This window comes from Mya arenaria, chromosome 14 (genome assembly GCF_026914265.1).
Source record: "Mya arenaria isolate MELC-2E11 chromosome 14, ASM2691426v1".
Lineage (NCBI taxonomy): Eukaryota > Metazoa > Mollusca > Bivalvia > Myida > Myidae > Mya > Mya arenaria.
This window is the reverse complement of record NC_069135.1, coordinates 55,908,317-55,927,455: the sequence shown is the minus strand read 5'-3', so window position 1 is coordinate 55,927,455 and position 19,139 is coordinate 55,908,317. Positions and strand designations below refer to the sequence as shown.

The window sequence follows — 19,139 nt, the reverse complement described above, 5'->3', positions numbered from 1 at the left end:
CTCAGAACTATTAACAGCTACTAAGAGCGTTTGGGAGTCTACTCAGACCAAATAAAAACTCGTAAGAACCACTAAGAACTACTAAGAACTACTAATAGCTTCTAAGAACTTCTATGAGTTACTTTTATGCATTGATGCATTATTACTAAAAATAAAGGAGTTTAAAAATGTCTTGTTGAAGGACTAATTACAATAAGTATTGGCTTTAATCTTGAAATCAGCTGTGTAGTGTTTAATAAAAATGTATATACCTTAGATTATTCTCAGGAGGGTGCACGTATCCCGAATGTGCAACGGTTTAAGTGAAAATTTGAATTTGTGCTGCGAGATGGCGGCGAAACGTCAAAAAATAGGATTTTTGGAACCTGTTTTGTAAGTATTATAAATTATATATTTCTAAAACATCATGACGCGCATTCGGATCACCAATTTCCATGTTTCTCTCGGCTTTTACTTCAAGCTATTAGGTTACAGAATAAAAAAAAACGTTATTGAAGAAAACCCTTGACCATTCTTATGTTTTCGAATGTTCAAAGCGAGATTTTGATACTTTAATAGAAATTTAAGCTCAAAATACATACTGTTTTTTACAACTGTTTCTCCTTCAATTTTTCAAATGTATTTTTTTAAATATTTCTTGACGCTTTCTTTGCTCTACATGACCTTTCATTGTCATTATGTTTACCGTCAAACTGTGAATTTTGGGCATCTGAGCTGAATAGAATTTGACAAGCATTTATCAATAATAGAAAACTGTGTGACATATTGAACTTGTGAACACTTTTTATAGTATTATAATATTTTACCGCCTTATGTCGAAAACTTTCTAAATAAATATATATAGGTTAGTATGCTTCTTTTTCCGTCTGTATCTTTCAAATGATTACAAAACAAAATTCTTATACATGTCTTTCCTCCTTTGCCAATTTGACTCTAGGAACAAATAATTGGTCTGATTAAAATGTTTAAACTTTATTGGTACAAACCCTGTCCCTTTTTACTCCCTTGTTTCTATCTAGTGACTTCAAAGTGATCTTAATCGGTAGAGATAATTGTTATTGACATGTAGGAATGTCCTATAGGTAATATGTACAATATGAAACCAACTAATCATGGCTGGCTCCCCAACACCTCCCCTTAAATCGTCCATTTCTGTGGGAGGGATGCATGTCAAAAGATTGCGAGCCTAAGTTACGCCCCATACTTCAATTTCTGGAGCCGCCACTAGGCCATATGTTTTACATTTGAACTTTTCGGAGCACTCTGAAGTCATTTTATACCAGCAGGTGAATTATAGAGGGAAAGGGTTAATACCAATAAAGCTACCATTTTAATCAGACCAATTGTTTTGTTCCTAGAGTCAAACTGGCAAATTAAAGAGAACAAACATTAATAAGAAGCTTGATTTGGATAACCCTAGTGGATTTTTAGCTTTTATAATAATTATGTCGAAATATCGCCGATAAAGCATGATTAATAGTTGTATTGTGTCCCATGACGTGATAAGCAGCCCATGAAATATTTTCTTATATTTTATTTTCAGGGTCAATACTGTTTTTACCGAATTGATGCCACATGCAACTATATTAAGTAAGCTTAGGGCAACCATTGGGATCTGCATCATACTTTCAAGTCTCTGTAACGGAATCCAACCATCCATCAAACCATCCGCGGCCCCGATATACAATACCTTCGTCCTGTGTCTAAATATATTTCTAGTGCTCTTGTAATAATTTTAAAAGGAAAAAATAAGTGAACTCTAATCTAGATTAAGTTGTATGACGGGGATGTGGAATGAAGTAGTGTGGTACGTTCATGTCTACATCGATGAATAATATCCTGGTACAAATTCTCTTTAACCATGTTACACAGGGGCCAGAAACAAATTATTTTAGTTTATTTAAGCCATACATATAAGAAAATAATTTGTTTCTGCCCCCTGTGACTATGTTACATTTATTTTGCTAATGGACAAAACATGAAATGTTTGTTATCAAATTTTGTTTTAAGGCAAAACTTTACGAATAAGCTAATAATATATATATGAGTTTTGAATAATTATTCCATTAATTGCAGCTTTCAAGGTCCAAGCACTTGACAAAAAGAGCGTTTCGTCGGTACGAAAATGTACGGAGAACAGTTCGTACAGTACGGTAGGGTGGAGCTTTTTTACTTGAATAACATCCGGTCGACATGAAAATTTCGCTTTTTCAACGATACGAGTGAACTATTACCAAGGTGAACCAAAAATTCTTTAATGATCTCCGAATCCTTGAAATACCTAGTAACTCTGCCGTTTTTGTTGAATCATCATTCAATGTAGACTACCAGTAGCCTTGACAGTGCATTTAAAAAAGCAAAAAAGCAAGCTGAATGTCCGTGCATCTCGTGCGCAAGAATTCATCCTATAAAACTGTATAAGGTAATGTTCTCGTGCCATGGTAACATTGCAAGTGCAGTATGGTTATCATATAGTTTTATATTTCAGTGTTTAAGATCTATTTAATTTTAATCATTAGACTTGATATATAGTTGAATTGAGACCTGCATTGAATCAGCTTAGTTTAAACTTTATATATTTTATAATATTGTCAGAAAGTTATGATAACTTATATTAAGTCACTCTTGTTGGCACGCTACTGTGCAAGCATATGGTCTTCTGTTGTGGGGGAAACCAGAGAACCAGAAGAAGATCCACTTGTCCAGCTTGGTGACCACTAACCAAGCTCCCAATTGGGCCCAGGCTGGGAATATTACCTGTGTCACTTTAGTGAGAAGCAAGTGTGTTAACAGCTGTGGACAACTACCTTTATATTGTATGTTTGTATCATCAGAGATACATAGACATGACTGCAGGGTTCCCGCTGGCGATCGCCATTGTCGCCATTTGCGACAAAATCGCAAAAGTGGCGACAACTTTTCAAATTTGGCGAATTTATGGCGACAACGATTTTTTTCTAAAATATTTTCTTAAAATGACGTAAGTGGTGACCATGCGGCCTGCATGATAATCGATTCTGTCACTGTCATAAATCAAGCGCATCTGCTGGTGCGACAACAAAAATTAATCCGATAATTAGGGCAAGCAGTCACGGCCCAGTCAACACCTCGCTAATTATTGCAGAATTTTATTGCTTTCACGGATAAACAATGACATCCTTTAACTGTTATGTCTCTTATTTAATAGCAAACAATTTTAATATTTAGCTCAACAGCCTTGTTGTTGCGTAATTATCGTGTTAGTTTTAAATATGCAAATCATAGAATTTTATGTTGTCGGAAAGTCACGTGATATGCAAATTTCGTAATGACGTTTACGCGCTAAAAATAGACTTGCTTTCGGTTTTGTCGCAATTTTGTAATTGCTATAAATGCAGCATTCTAAGAGTTCAAAAAGTGTCAAAAAGATAAACAGAAATCAAATAAATAGGATTAAACCCCATTTGATAAGGCTTCTAATATGTTGGCTGGAGTAAAGAGTAGGTAGACAAATTTCTATTAGGAAAGTTATGGCCCTAGTTTGACAATGTATATTTCTTTGAGTTTCCATTTATTTTAAATTTATCTCATAATTTCACAAATGTATTCTTTTATTGTATGCAGGCATTAGACTGAAATCAACATATTGATGTTTATGTCACATTTTTTGCAATATTTTTTTATTTATATACTAGTCCATATACAATGAATTTTGTCAACAGAATAACACTTTGCTATTAATATCTTGTGCTTCATGTACAACAAAATGTTATGATTTGCACGACAATGTGCTAATTAAATGCAATTTAAGGCTCTTAAAATGCTTAAACCCCATGAGCTTCAGGGGGCTTCGCCCCCTTGACCCCCACAAGGGCGCTGCCCTGGACCCGTAAAGGGGCCTATCGCGGCCCCCTTAACCCCCCGCGAAAAAGTGGCGACAACTTTTTAGAACCCAGGGGGAACCCTGTGACTGATAGCCAAATCAGACTCCAAAGCACAGTGTGCCACTAGTCCAAATAATTGTACGTTGACAGATTTATTTTATGATTTTTAATATGGCAAATCCTTCACGTACAAATTGTTTTGTACCAAAAGTGGGTAGTTATTCCGATCGGGATCTATACCTTCATTATCCATTTCAAACATAAAATACTTAACTAAATGCAATTTCAATATTTCCCCCCCCCCCCCCCCGTTTTTGCACAAACCTGTTTAGACGTTAGGGATTGGAAGAATCCCGTATAACATGTCTATTATTTTAGACTAAGTGTACCACATGCCAAGTTCTAAATTGCATTTGGACCAACAAATTAAGGTAAACCTGGGAGGAAAAGAGCACTGGTGTGGAACTCGAACCCATGACCATCAGAACACTGGCATGGCATTTAAACACCAATTAAGCTTACTTGACAGCTTCTCTCTGACCCCCATTAACCTTTTGGGCTGATCCAGGAAACAAATAGTTTAAAGCAATTGAAAATAAGTGTTGTTGTTTTTAAATTAATCACTATTTTATTTCACAGTTATCTCTCACGCCCATTAACTTCAGCTGCTGAAGTAGTTTTTCACTATTGAGTGGTACTTTGTTGTTTTCAAGTGAACTGAGGTGGCCACTGTTGTTGCTGCAGATGTCGGGAACACCAGCATGATGATGACCTCACTATCCACAACAACCCCATCATCTATGACACCATTACATGTATTGCCATTGTCAACGACCCCAATAATATCACCCACGCAACCACCAAAAATAGTCTATGTCGCTTCTATACAGTCCACCAAAGACAGCCTTTAAGCTTCACTCTCACAGATTTACCGTTTTTACAACTTTTTTTATTTTTTGTCTTGGAATGAGCAAATTTTTGCGTAAATATTTGCAAACCAGTGACAAAAAATCAGATCGTAGATTTTCATATTTCCGTTTGAAAATTAATGTTTTATGGCTTAAACCATTACTAACGGTTTAAGAAAAATGCATAAAACATCAATTTTTTAACTTAAATATAAAATCTGTGGTCTGATTTTTTGTCGGCAGTCTTACTGGTTTCTATGGATTTTCGCAAAAATTGGCTCATTCCAAGACAAAAAATAAAAAAGTTGTCAAAACGTTCAATCTGTGAGAGTGCAGCTTTAAGGAGATGCAACCATAAAGGATTCCACATACTTTCTTCAACTTGGATGAAGATGTTCCAATCCAGTGTCCACCATGTATACCGGTAGTAGATATTCACCCGGGCTGAAATTGTACGGCCAGACCTATGTGTCTGACGTCATCCCCCAAGGCTGGGAAGCTCAAAGAATCCATTCTGGTATGGTTTAGTTCAATAATTGATTACTTTTTAATATAACGAAAATAAAATGACATTTTAAAGGAAATGAATAATAATTTATAGAAAGCTTAACTAATTTATATCTTGTTTATCACAATAAAGTGAAAAGTTTTTCTAATAAAATTAATAATTATACCCCCCAAAACAAAGTTTGGGGGGGGTATACTGGAATCGGGTTGTCCGTCTGTCCGTCTGTCTGTCTGTCTGTCTGTCCGTCTGTCCGTCCGTTTTTTTGTCCGGGATTCATCTTTGTCGTTATTGAACAAATCTTTTTCAAACTTTCAAATATTAATGACCATGATGTAAACCTGTGCCTCCGTGGATTTGGTCAGAGTCGCATGATCCTGAGTGGAGTTGTGGCCCCTTAATGAGTTAAATTGGGCAAAATTAGCTTTGTCCAGGATTCTTCTTTGAAGCTATTGAGCAAATCTTTTTCAAACTTTCAAATATTAATGGCCATGATGTAAGCCTTTGCCTCCATGAATTTGGTGGGAGTCACATGATCCTGAGTGGAGTTGTGGCCCCTTAATGAGTTAAATTGGGTAAAATTAGTTTTGTTCGTCCTACTCCTTCGTCATTTTTGAATGAATCTTTTTCAAACTTATAGCCCTGGTGAGAACATTTGCCCCTGTGATTGTGGTTGGAATCACATGATCATGTCTCCAATTATGGCCCCTGAATAAGTTAAAATAGGCAAAAATTATACAGCTTTGTCTAGCCTAATCCTTGGTCATTTTTTCTCATTTTTTCTATAAATCTTTTTCAAACTTTCAGATGTCAATGACCATGATATGAACTGTTGAATATGTGATTTGGTGCACCTGTATTAATCAGAATGTTTGCATGGCCTTAAAAAGACCTTTAATTGATTTTGTCCTTAAAAAGACCATCAAAAGTCCTGAAGTTAGGTGCATACAGGCCTTAAATTTGTTACAATATTCGCTTTGGTGGCCTACTCCTTTGTCATTTTTCAATATATTTTTCTCAAACTTTCAGCTATCCATGACCATGATGTGAACCTTTGTATATGTGATTTTGTGCACCTGTATTATTTCCTTGGTACTCATGTGTGGGGGGGAGGTGGTGGGGGTGGGTAAACAGAAATTGGGTTGGCAGACTGTCAAATTCACCCGTCCACCTTCATTTTGGAATATCCTGTCAGGAGTCATGACCCCTTTATGGTGAAAATGAGAGAAACAGGTTTGTTATCTCCCCTGAGGTGGGTGGGAGTGGGGTAATATTCGCTTTGGTGGCCTACTCCTTTGTCATTTTTCAATATATTTTTCTCAAACTTTCAGATATCCATGACCATTATGTGAACCTTTGTATATGTGATTTTTTACACCTGTATTATTTCCTTGTTGACACTTGGAAAGATGAACAAGCAAAACAAATCCAGCATGCTTCATTTGAACCAGATGCCAGTGGAATACCAGCAGAACTTAAGTATGGCATATTTGCCACAGTAGTGCTTACTACAAATATTGACCTGTCAGATGGACTTGTTAATTCGGCTACAGGAACAGTCCCGGGATTTATTCCCAGGTGGATAAGGATGCATTCAAGCCCAAATATGTACTTGTAAAATTTGATGATGATCATGTTGGAAGAAAAGCTGGTGAATGCTCTAGATGTCTTATTCCAGAAGAGATAACCTTGGAGTTATGGCCTCTTTTCAAAGGAATGGTTTGCCATTCCTGTGTCCAGGCGGCATTTGGGGGTATTCGTCACTCCTGTGACAGCTCTAGTTATATATATATTTAAGCTCGGTGATGAGCTGTCATATATTACAATATTCCGTTCAGGAAAATTTGTGAATAAATGAGCCTTTAGGAATAGATAACAGAAACGACACTGTTTCACCTGCGCTGTTGATGAGCGGAACACCACAAAGTGGCAAAGCAATGCTTCCGAAACTACATGCATTGCAGAAATATAGCACATCGAAGTATATAGAGCAAAATGTCTGATCAGTTTAAAAGCTGCACTCTCATACATGTAGATTGATTGTTTTATCATGCCTGCACCTATGTCCCTAAATCTTGACTTGGAGTTTGGGTCTGACCAGTAGATGACCCCCTATTGATTTTGGGGGTCATTGGACCAAAGGTCAAGGTCACGTTGACCTTGAATGATAAAAAGTTGTCCGATTGATAACTTGACAATGCCTGCACCCATGGCCCTGCACTCTCATAGATTGATTGTTTTATCTTCTTTTTTCCCCCTAAATATCTGGAAACCAGTGATTTAAGACTGGTGACAAAAGAGCTGATCGCATTTTTCATATTTATGTTTGAAAATTGAAGTTTTATGGTTAAAAGTGTAACTAACGCTTTCAGAAAAATTGAATTTTCAGCAGTTTTCCCAAATAATTGAGATAATTTCTTTTGTGAGTTATCTGTTTGCTGAACTTAAGGCATTGATGCCAAAATCAGCTGATTCTGCGACAAAATAAATAAATAAAAAGGTCAAAACTGTCCATCTGTGAAAGTGCAGCTTTAATTCATTTTATATGCAGAATGAATGCTGCGATAATATCCAGTAATAATTTCAACATAGACACTATACTTAAAACCAAATTTGCAGTCTTTTCAATGGTGAAGTCAATCGCAATACTTTTTCCTTCAAACCACTAAATTGCATATCATTTTTAACTAGACTATTCGAAGAATAAGGAGAGCTATACTACTCATCCAAACGTTGGCGTCACACCTTGGTTAAGGTTTTGCATGCAAGCACCTTTAAGTCATTATCTCATTAATACATCATGTATTGCATAAAAACTTTAGATATGTATTCCCAACTATCTTACATACTAAATTAATGAAGTTAGATAACACTTATTTGAATTTAATGCAAATAATGGGCCTTTATTTGACTTAGAAATTCTGGTTAAGGTTTTGCATGTAAGCACACATAGGTTAATATCTCAGCAACTACTAGATGTATCGCATTGAGACTTTACACAGTGGTACTTAACCATCCAAATTACTTAATTAACCAAGATAGATAACTCTAGTTTGCATTAAAAGGGGCTGTACTCTGTATGATGAAATAGCGGGAAAAAAAGAGAAAATTGTTGAAAACTGACATAAACTTGGTATCGATGTGTACAGTGCATTGAAACTTATTAACTGAAGTACCACATAGTTTACAATTAATTTGATTTTAGCAGTTTTTTGGTATTTTTCCATTAAAAAAGATTTCTAGGTATGTCTACCTAGTAGAATTTATTCCTTATGTGTGATTGGCTTGTAGATGTTATCACATGATATTACCAAGTTAGGTATATAGTTGAAATGTTACACCCGTTATGAGTAAGCCTTCGTAGCACAGTGGATACAACACTGGCCTGCAATTTAGGCTACCCCGGTTAGAACCCGAACTTCGACGCGATTTTTTTTTACATTTTTGTATATTTTTTACAATTATGATATTAAAGAGTAAAACACTTTATCAAATTATTGTCCTGAGATTGGTTACAGAAAAAAACTTTTTTTGGTCCCAATCTGGTGTACAGTCCCTTTAATGCAAAATAATTGCCCTTTATTATTCGACTTAAAAATTCTGGTTAAGGTTTTGCATGTAAACATACATAGGTTAATATCTCAGCAACTATTTGAAGTATTGCATTGAGACTTTACGCATTGTACTCAACTATCCAACTTACTTAATTAACCCAGTTAGATAACTCTAGTTTGCAATTAATGCAAAATAATTTCCCTTTATTATTCAACTTAAAAATTCTGGCTAAGGTTTTGCATGTAACCACATTTGAGTCAATATCTCAGCAAATACATCATGTATTGCATTGAAACTTTATACACAGGCTCCCAACCATTTAACCTTTTTAATTAATCAGGAAAGATAACTCTATCTTGCATAGTATATCATTTTTGCCCCTTTTTATGCGACTTAGAAATTTTGGTTAAGGTTTTGCATGTTAGCACACATATAATAGGTTAATATCTCAGCAACTACTTCATGTATTGCATTGAGACTTTATACAATGGTACTCAACCACCCAATCTACTTGAATAACCAAGTTTGATAACTGTATTTTGCAAACAATAATGGCCCTTTATTATTGGACTTCGAAATTCTGGTTAAAATTTTGCATGTAACCACATTTTTGTTAATATGTCAGCAAATACATCATGTATTGAATTGAAATCTAATCTAATTTTACAGTGATTCATGTTTTGCCAAAATTTTTCAATCCTTACACTGGAAAGCGGCGTAATAGTCGAGCGCGCTTGTCTCTGTGACAGCTCTTGCTAAAGAAAAAATCATAATTTTCCATTTCCTCAAAGTCGGACACCTAGTTTTATTTAATTATAGTATACATGTAATATTAATATGTATATTTTGTCATTTAAGATCAACAGGGAGTTCATCAAGGCTGGTGACTTCTTCCTTGGTAAGATGAGGCTTAACTGCAATTGCCACCCCACGTTCGACACTTCAAAGCGGCTCCAACACCTCTAAAGAGCCCAGCGTCGGTTTGTTGATGGCACATTGAGGTAATGTTAAAAACACTGCTTTAAAGCTGAACCATAGTTACAAAATAAAAATATGGAAAAAATAAATTTCCTAAAATAGAAATTAAATCTCTAAAATAAACTTAAGCCATATGTTTCTGAATGATATATTGTGTAGGTATAGCAATACGGTATGAAATATTTGATGCAATGAAGTATGCTTCTTAAAGTAAACCTTAGCATTTTAGTACCAACGCAACATCAGCAACGAAGAATTATATAATTATAATTCAACGTCTGTTTGTTCTTTAAAAAAATATATAATAATAATCAAATTCCTACATATACATTTTAGTATTCTGCATACTTTTTGTAAAAATGCATTTCTTTGTTCATTCAGCACTAGTTGCACAATTGCAGCTGAGTGTTTATCATTCGGAACTCTTCGGCCATTTTTTTCAAAAACAACCTCGGATGTATGCAGGTACATCAGTTGAAGTAGTTCGTAAAATTTTGAATAATATCATTAATTAAATGTAGTGTTTTAGAGTTGTATATATTGATCTAAGTTTAAGTTGATTGCCATTGAATTGAATTATTGCAAACATAATTAAGAATTCCAAGAGTTAAGTCACAAAGTTTAACTGCTAAATAAAATTAGTACGCGATCTACTTGCAGCGGACTTAAACGTACCACTTTTTGAGTATGTAAACCGTCCAAATACATCCGAGGTTGTTTTCGATAAAATGGCCGAGGAGCTCCGAATGAGTGTTTATAGACCATTGCGTTTTGTACGAATGTTAAGGTTGTTCTACCAGCTGATGATCAACCATCGCAGCTGATGATCAACCATCGCAGCTGATGATCAACCATCGCAGCTGATGATCAACCATCGCAGCTGATGATCAACCATCGCAGCTGATGATCAACCATCGCAGTCTTATTTCAAGAAAGATGAAATTGTGATGCAGATCCTGTCCCTCTTCTTCCTGACGTCAAGACAACAGAAGAGGGACTATGTAGCTGTAAGAATAGCAATTAATAAGGATAAATATAAATATATACTATTACTAACTTATTAACTGTGAAATAGGCTGTCATATTGACCCCCAAAATCCTTATTATCGCCTCGGTCAATACTGATTTTGTGGTTAATACATACATGCCATATTTCTGAGAGGCTTCCCAGGGGATTTTGGTCTGAAATCCAGGGGATAATGATATTACACAAGGGGTCAATATTATATTTTATTTTGTCTTTGAAAATTACCTTTGTTCAATCATTGACAGTTTATATATAGATCGTATAATAATAATTATTATTCTTAATGTATTTTTGCCTTCATAAAGTTAACTATATATAGAGTATAGTCATCATATAATTAGTTATTCTGTCATGTCTCACAAGTGTATCCATTAAACTTTTCGAAGAATAAAGATTCCTTATGCGTGATTGGCTAGTCGGTGTTATCACGTGATATTACCGAGTTAGGTATATAGCTTAATTATGTCACCCTATTTAAGTAAGCCGTCGTAGCTTAGTGGATACAATGCTGGACTGCAATTTTGGCGACAATGGTTCAAACCCGGTCTCCAACACATTTTTTTTACATTTTGGTACTTTTTTTTTACAGTTATGATATCAAAGCGTAACACATTCTATTAAATAATTGTCCTGAGATTCGTTACAAAACAAAGTTCTGAACAATCGGCCCATTATTATATAACAGTATATGTATTTAAAAAACATCAAATTTAATGGTGAATCTTGAAAAATAAGGAAGATGAATTATTATAAATTTAAAAGTAGTAAATACTTTTTTTACTTTCAGCTACCTGAGACAGGCCATTCCATGGGTCTGCCGCAAGCCCCTATCTGTACATGCATCTCCAACTGGACTCAGCCCATTTATTATATGGTAGTTATAGTTTATAGTTAATACTAATTTATTTTTAATAGCTCAATTGTGACAAAAGCTGATGGCTGGTTAAATATTGCACTTAAAATGCATTTCCTGGGCCGGTATCCATAAAACTACTTTAAAGGCCACACCAAATTGATCTTTCGTTCCTCGGATTCGCCGCACCTGTTTTTTGAAAATGTAAAAAAAATATTTTTATTTTTTTCATGCGATCGCTCCAATTTTTTTACCTGTGAACCAGATATTTTGAGTTTAAATATAGGTTGAAGTGTAATTGTCCATTTTTAATATGTTTTTCACTTGCACTCGCTTCATATTTTATGAAAAATGATAAAAAAATAAAAAAATAAAAAAAAATATTTCGCTCGCTCGCTCCATTTTTTTTTGGCAAAAATCCGAGGAACTAAAGATCAATTTGGTGTGGCCTAATATGTCAATTTCCTAGACTTTTCATAGTCAACTTAAACTATAATAATAACAATAAAGTTATAAGTGTTCTTAATAAGTTGACAAAATTATTAAAAATGAGGTATTTCAGATAGTATAAAGTTATTGTACCAAATGCTCAGAGAGAAACTTAAATTCGGAAATCACTTAAGATGTTTTATGAATACCACCCCTGGACAGAAACCAGTATTGTGGCCTTGAAGGGAGGCCATTAGAAAGTACCAATAGTTAACAAATACTTAAATCTAGCATTAGTGTTTGAAATTATATTTTGCCTGATTGGATAGCAGTTTAAAATATGCCGTACATTTATATTTGTCAATCATGAGTCAGCCAGAGGTTTATGAGTTGATTATAGGTGTCGCCTTTCAGGTTACAGGTTTGATCCCCATTAGGGGTACTTTCTCACGACTTCTCAAAATGGAAACCAGTATTGGTTTGTAAGCAAGAAACAGACTCAAGAGTGTACTTATAAGCTATTGGCTTTCGTCACAATAGAGCTAAATGAAATAGGTAAGACTTAAGACTTGAATGCAACACTATTCCAATTTTATTACTGAAAGTGGTATTTTTTTGCCATTAAACTGTCATGATGTGAAATTTACTGTTTTGCAAGGTATTAGTAGAACATCATGATTATCAAAATTTTAAAAAAAACTTTTAAAACTGTTAAACATAACTTTATTCATTTATAATAAAAGCTGATCATTGTGTGCTATTATCTATTTGAACTTAAAAGGAACTCGAATTAATGCTCATATCATGTTCTGTTTGTTTAAGGACTATTTTGAGACTGCACAATACTGTTGCCCTTGGAGACAGTGTGTACAGGACATTTCTAAAAATAGACTCCAGCAAGCCAACCAGACACAATCAAACTGGTGAAAAAAACATAGTACGTTTTAAATTTGCTATACATTTATTTTTAGCTTGACTGACTATTCGAAGAATAAGGTGGCTTTACTACCGTAGTGTCTGTGTCGGCGTCGGGTAAAAGTTTAGGGCATTTTCGCTTATAACTCTTATACCTTTTATTTAATTCACTTAATGCTTCACAAAGTTGTTTAGGACCATCACAGGGTGTGTAAAATAGCTCCATATTGTCCTAAATACAAATTATGGCCCCTGATTGACTTAAAAATCAAGGTTAAAGTAGTTTTAGCGCACATTGTGTCAGGTTAAAGTTTAAGGGCAATTTGGGATTTTTACTATTTTGTTCTATACCCTTCAATTGACTTAATACTTCACACAATTATTGACAACCATCCTACAATTAGGCTACATAACACCATTTCATCCTAAATACAAGTTTCATCCTTAATACAAATTATGGCCCTTGATTGACTTTTTTTATTTCTTATTTTCATTGCTTTTGATTGGCAATTTTTTTTTTATATATTTAACGAAAGTGAAACCTGATTATTAGAATGACGTACTTTGTTTTAACCAAAGTGAAACCTGATTGTTAGAATGACGTTCTTTGTTGTTGGGGCTGGCCGGCATGCGGGCGGCTTCAAACTTACTTATGGTATCAAATTATTTTTAGTTAATTTAATATATATGGTCACCAAACTTGGTATATAGGAAGAGTTTATAGAGAGCTTTCATGGGATTGTGTTTGCGGCCCTTAGGGTCAAGGTTTAGGGTTACTGTTACTATAAATAGAAAACAGGTTGGTAGTGAATAACTTTAGTTAGGCTTGACATATTGCAACCAAACTTGATATATATAGGAAGAGTTTATAGAGACTTTTTATGGTTTTCATGAAAACTTTATCAAAATGTTTTCCTTGCTCAACACTAAGATTATTTCAGATCTAGGTCATCTGGTGTCAAAAACAAGGTCATTAGGTCAAATCTTAGAAAAATTGTTAGGTACATACTCAAGACAATATGTCTGGTCCTATGTTTTTGAAACTTAATCAGTATGTTTTCTTTGAAGCTTAGTGGCATGATGTCAGAAAGTAGGTCTCTAGGTCAAATATTTCAAAACTCATGAACAAATCTAGACAATATATCCGTTTCATTCTCCATGAAACTTAATCAGAATTTTCCTCGATGAATTCATGGCTTAGTTTGAAACTATATCACATTTGGTCAAAAACTAGGTCACTAGGTCAAATCTTGGAACAACCTTGGAAACACTCTAGAAGCTATATATTTGCAATATTTCTAATCTGGCCTTGATGGAATATTTTTATTAGTTTAAACTTTAAACCTGGGTAATGTGGTGTCAAACTCTAGGTTACTAGGTCAAATCTAAATTCTTCATTTATGTTCTCAGAAGTACATATTTTCAGACAAATTTCTCATAGATATGATACTAAATGCATGTTTCCTGAATGGTACTTTCCAGGTGTCAGAAGAATTCCCATGCTGATAGTAGAGAGAGACGGGTCATGCAATCATAGAAGTGAATGTCACACGTGTTTCTAGAGTAGCAGACAATTCAGCCGATACATCTGTAGATTTCTCCCTGGCTGAGGTTATTGCAAGTGCACTACAATTGACAAATTGACTGAGATACAAAATGTTTGTGTGTATCGTCATAAAATATCTAAAAAAAATTTTTAACTAAATATATAATAATGGTCTTGGAAATAACTGGAATTAAGTACTACTATAACATAATGATTGTATTTCCATTTTCAATGGGCACCTTAACACAAAATGGTGTTTTCCTACAATTTTGGCTCAGAAATTATGGTTATCTATCTTCAGTTTATATAAGAATCTATCACAAATCTGGCACAAATCCATCACAAATCCAGCATATTCCATCACATAGCCAGCACATATCCATCACGAATCCAGCATATTCCATCACCCAGCCAGCAAATATCCATCACGAATCCAGCATATTCCATCACATAGCCAGCACGAATCCAGCATATTCCATCACACAGCCAGCACATATCCATCACGAATCCAGCATATATCCATCACAAATCTAGCACATATCTATCACGAATCCAGCATATTCCATCACATAGCCAGCACATATCCATCACGAATCCAGCATATTCCATCACATAGCCAGCACATATCCATCACGAATCCAGCATATTCCATCACATAGCCAGCACATATCCATCACGAATCCAGCATATTCCATCACACAGCCAGCACATCTATCATGAATCCAGCATATTCCATCACACAGCCAGCACATATCCATCAAAAATCCAGCATATTCCATCACATAGCCAGCACATATCTATCATGAATCCAGCATAGATCCATCACAAATTGGGCATATCTCCATCACAAATGGGGCATAGGTCCATCACAAATGGGGCATAGGTCCATCACAAATGGGGCATAGGTCCATCACAAATGGGGCATAGGTCCATCACAAATGGGGCATAGGTCCATCACAAATGGGCATCACAAATGGGGCATAGGTCCATCACAAATGGGGCATAGGTCCATCACAAATGGGGCATAGGTCCATCACAAATGGGGCATAGGTCCATCACAAATGGGGCATATGTCCATCACAAATGGGGCATAGGTCCATCACAAAGCGGGCATAGGTCCATCACAAATGGGGCATATGTCAATCACAAATGGGGCATAGGTCCATCACAAAGCTGGCATAGGTCCATCACAAATGGGGCATATGTCCATCACAAATGGGGCATAGGTCCATCACAAATGGGGCATAGGTCCATCACAAAGCGGGCATAGGTCCATCACAAATGGGGCATAGGTCCATCACAAATGGGGCATAGGTCCATCACAAATGGGTCATAGGTCCATCACAAATGGGGCATAGGTCCATCACAAATGGGGCATATGTCCATCACAAATGGGGCATAGGTCCATCACAAATGGAGCATAGGTCCATCACAAATGGGGCATAGGTCCATCACAAATGGGGCATAGGTCCATCACAAATGGGGCATAGGTCCATCACAAATGGGGCATAGGTCCATCACAAATGGGGCATAGGTCCATCACAAATGGGTCATAGGTCCATCACAAATGGGGCATAGGTCCATCACAAATGGGGCATAGGTCCATCACAAATGGGGCATAGGTCCATCACAAATGGGGCATATGTCCATCACAAATGGGGCATAGGTCCATCACAAATGGGGCATATGTCAATCACAAATGGGGCATAGGTCCATCACAAAGCGGGCATAGGTCCATCACAAATGGGGCATAAGTGCATCACAAATGGGGCATAGATCCATCACAAAGCGGGCATAGGTCCATCACAAATGGGGCATAAGTGCATCACAAATGGGGCATAGATCCATCACGAATCCAGCATATATCCATCACGAATGGGGCATATGTCCATCACAAAGCGGGCATAGGTCCATCACAAATCAGGCATAAGTGCATCACAAATGGAGCATAGATCCATCACAAATCCAGCACATATCCATCACGAATCCAGCACATATATGTATTTATCTAACACATATCAATCACAAATCCAGCATATCAATCACAAATCAAGTAATCATAGTATCTCCATCAGATATCTGGCATATATCCATTACATATTAAGCATATATCCATTACATATCTGGTATATATCCATTACATACCTGGCATATATTATCCATCACATATCTGGCATATATCCATTACATATCTGGCATATATCCATCACATATCTGGCATATATCCATTACATACCTAGCATATATCCATTTTATACCTAGCATATATCCATTACATATTTGGCATATATCCATTACATATCTGGTATTTATCCATTACATACCTGGCATATATCCATTACATATTTGGCATATATCTATTACATATCTGGTATTTATCCATTACATACCTGGCATATATCCATTACATATCTGGCATTACATACCCAGCGTATATCCATTACATATTTGGCATATATCCATAATATTTTTGGCATATACATATCTGGCATATATCCATTACATATCTGGTATATATCCATTACATATCTGGCATATATCCATTACATATCTGGCATATATCCATTACATATCTGGCATATATCCATTACATATCTGGCATATATCCATTACATACCTGGCATATATCCATTACATATCTGGCATATATCCATTACATATCTGGCATATATCCATTACATACCCAGCATATATCCATTACATATCTGACATATATAAATTACATATTTGGCATATATCCATTACATATCTGGTATATATCCATTACATACCCAGCATATATCTATTACATATCTGGCATACATCCATTACATATTTGGCATATATCCATTACATATCTGGTATATATCCATTACATACCCAGCATCTATCCATTACATACTCAGCATATAATAATTATATCCATTACATATCTGGCATATATCCATTACATATCTGGCATATATCCATTACATATCTGGCATATATCCATTACATATCTGGCATATATCCATTACATATCTGGCATATATCCATTACATATCTGGCATATACCCATTACATATCTGGCATATACCCATTACATATCTGGCATATAACCATTACATATCTGGCATATATCCATTACATATCTGGCATATATCCATTACTTATTTGGCATATAACCATTACTTATCTGGCATATAACCATTATATATCCGGCATATATCCATTACATATCTGGCATTTATCCATTATATATTCGGCATATATCCATTACATATCTGGCATTTATCCATTATAAATCCGGCATATATCCATTACATATCTGGCATTTATCCATTATATATCCGGCATATATCCATTACATTTCTGGCATTTATCCATTACATATCTGGCATTTATCCATCACAAAAATGGCATTTATCCATCACAAATCCTAAACATTTTTTTTTTCAGTCACACCCCAGAAAGGCAGCACCTTCCTTGGTGTTTGGGCCTAGAGGTTTGCACAGTGTCTGCAATCAGTGACGTCAGTGTTGAAGATGTACTTTACCAGCAATGGAAACCTTTAACTGAGAAGAACATTGATTGATTTTGTTCATTTGCATACCATAAAACTTTGTTAATTTCTGTTCTGATCTGTGCCAGTTATTGTCAACTGTAAATGTATGTTGTGGTTGTTTTCAATTTTGTTGCAATGTTAATTATTAACATTTAAAATGTTTGTATACACCAGTCCCTGAGTATAATGCTTGCAATACAATCCTCTCCAATGGGTTTTGTTGCCCCTATAGTAACAATAGTTTTAAATGATTTGCACACATAGTTTTCTTATTGGCCCCTAAACATGTTTAATATACCTAGCTTGCATACTTCTTGAGTTATATGAGGATCCATTTTTCCAAATGGACGGAAGACATTCACACAATTGTGCCATAACAATCACATCTTTATGATTAAAAACAGACGTGGCATTTCTACCAAGTTTTATGAATGTATTTCTTTCATACCAAGACACTATCAAAAAGTGTTATATTCACCATTTTAGGTGCCATAGCAACCAAAGTTTTTTGTTGGCCGAAAAATACAAAGTGACATGTAAATACCACATACATGTACCAAGTTTCATTCACCTAGCTTGCCTTTTTTTGTGTTATTGCAGCGTGAAGTTTTTTTCTGGACTTTGGTAAGACCAGTATCAACAAAATGGTGTCAACAAAATATGAATACAGTCATGACCTTGCTTTACAAATAAAGACAAAATACTCGTGTTTTGCGTACCTTCTAGTGGCATATTAGTGATAATATAATATTGTGTATACAATGATCTGCAATTTTAGTGACCTAATGCACCTGCATGTCTATAACGTGGTACGTAAAAAGTTCGTTATTTTATTGTGTTTCACATGATCTGCTGTTTTAATGATGTGTATCATGTGACATTTTAGTTGCATAAGTCAGCAAAAATTGCCGAACACGTGTACACAAGTGGATCACGTCACCTGCAGTTAATGACGCACACGTGTATATCATGTGACATTATATTAACATACGTCATCAAAAGTTGCAGAACGCGTGGAACAAAAAGATCACATGGTA

General features: G+C 35.4%; 1 long non-coding RNA gene across 3 annotated transcripts; it reads left to right on the top strand.

Annotated features, from left to right (window-relative positions):
* Window positions 1–5,077: 5,077 nt before the first annotated feature.
* Window positions 5,078–18,709, top strand: LOC128218092 (uncharacterized). Of its 3 annotated transcripts, XR_008258315.1 has the most exons (8): window positions 5,078–5,288; window positions 9,690–9,832; window positions 10,597–10,816; window positions 11,624–11,710; window positions 12,533–12,673; window positions 12,941–13,055; window positions 14,516–14,644; window positions 17,997–18,709. It is a non-coding gene; the product is annotated as an uncharacterized LOC128218092 (long non-coding RNA). The 3 variants fall into 3 exon arrangements; XR_008258314.1 differs by lacking the exon at window positions 12,533–12,673 and having other exon boundaries at window positions 10,610–10,816; XR_008258313.1 differs by lacking the exon at window positions 12,533–12,673.
* The last annotated feature ends 430 nt before the right edge of the window (window positions 18,710–19,139 follow it).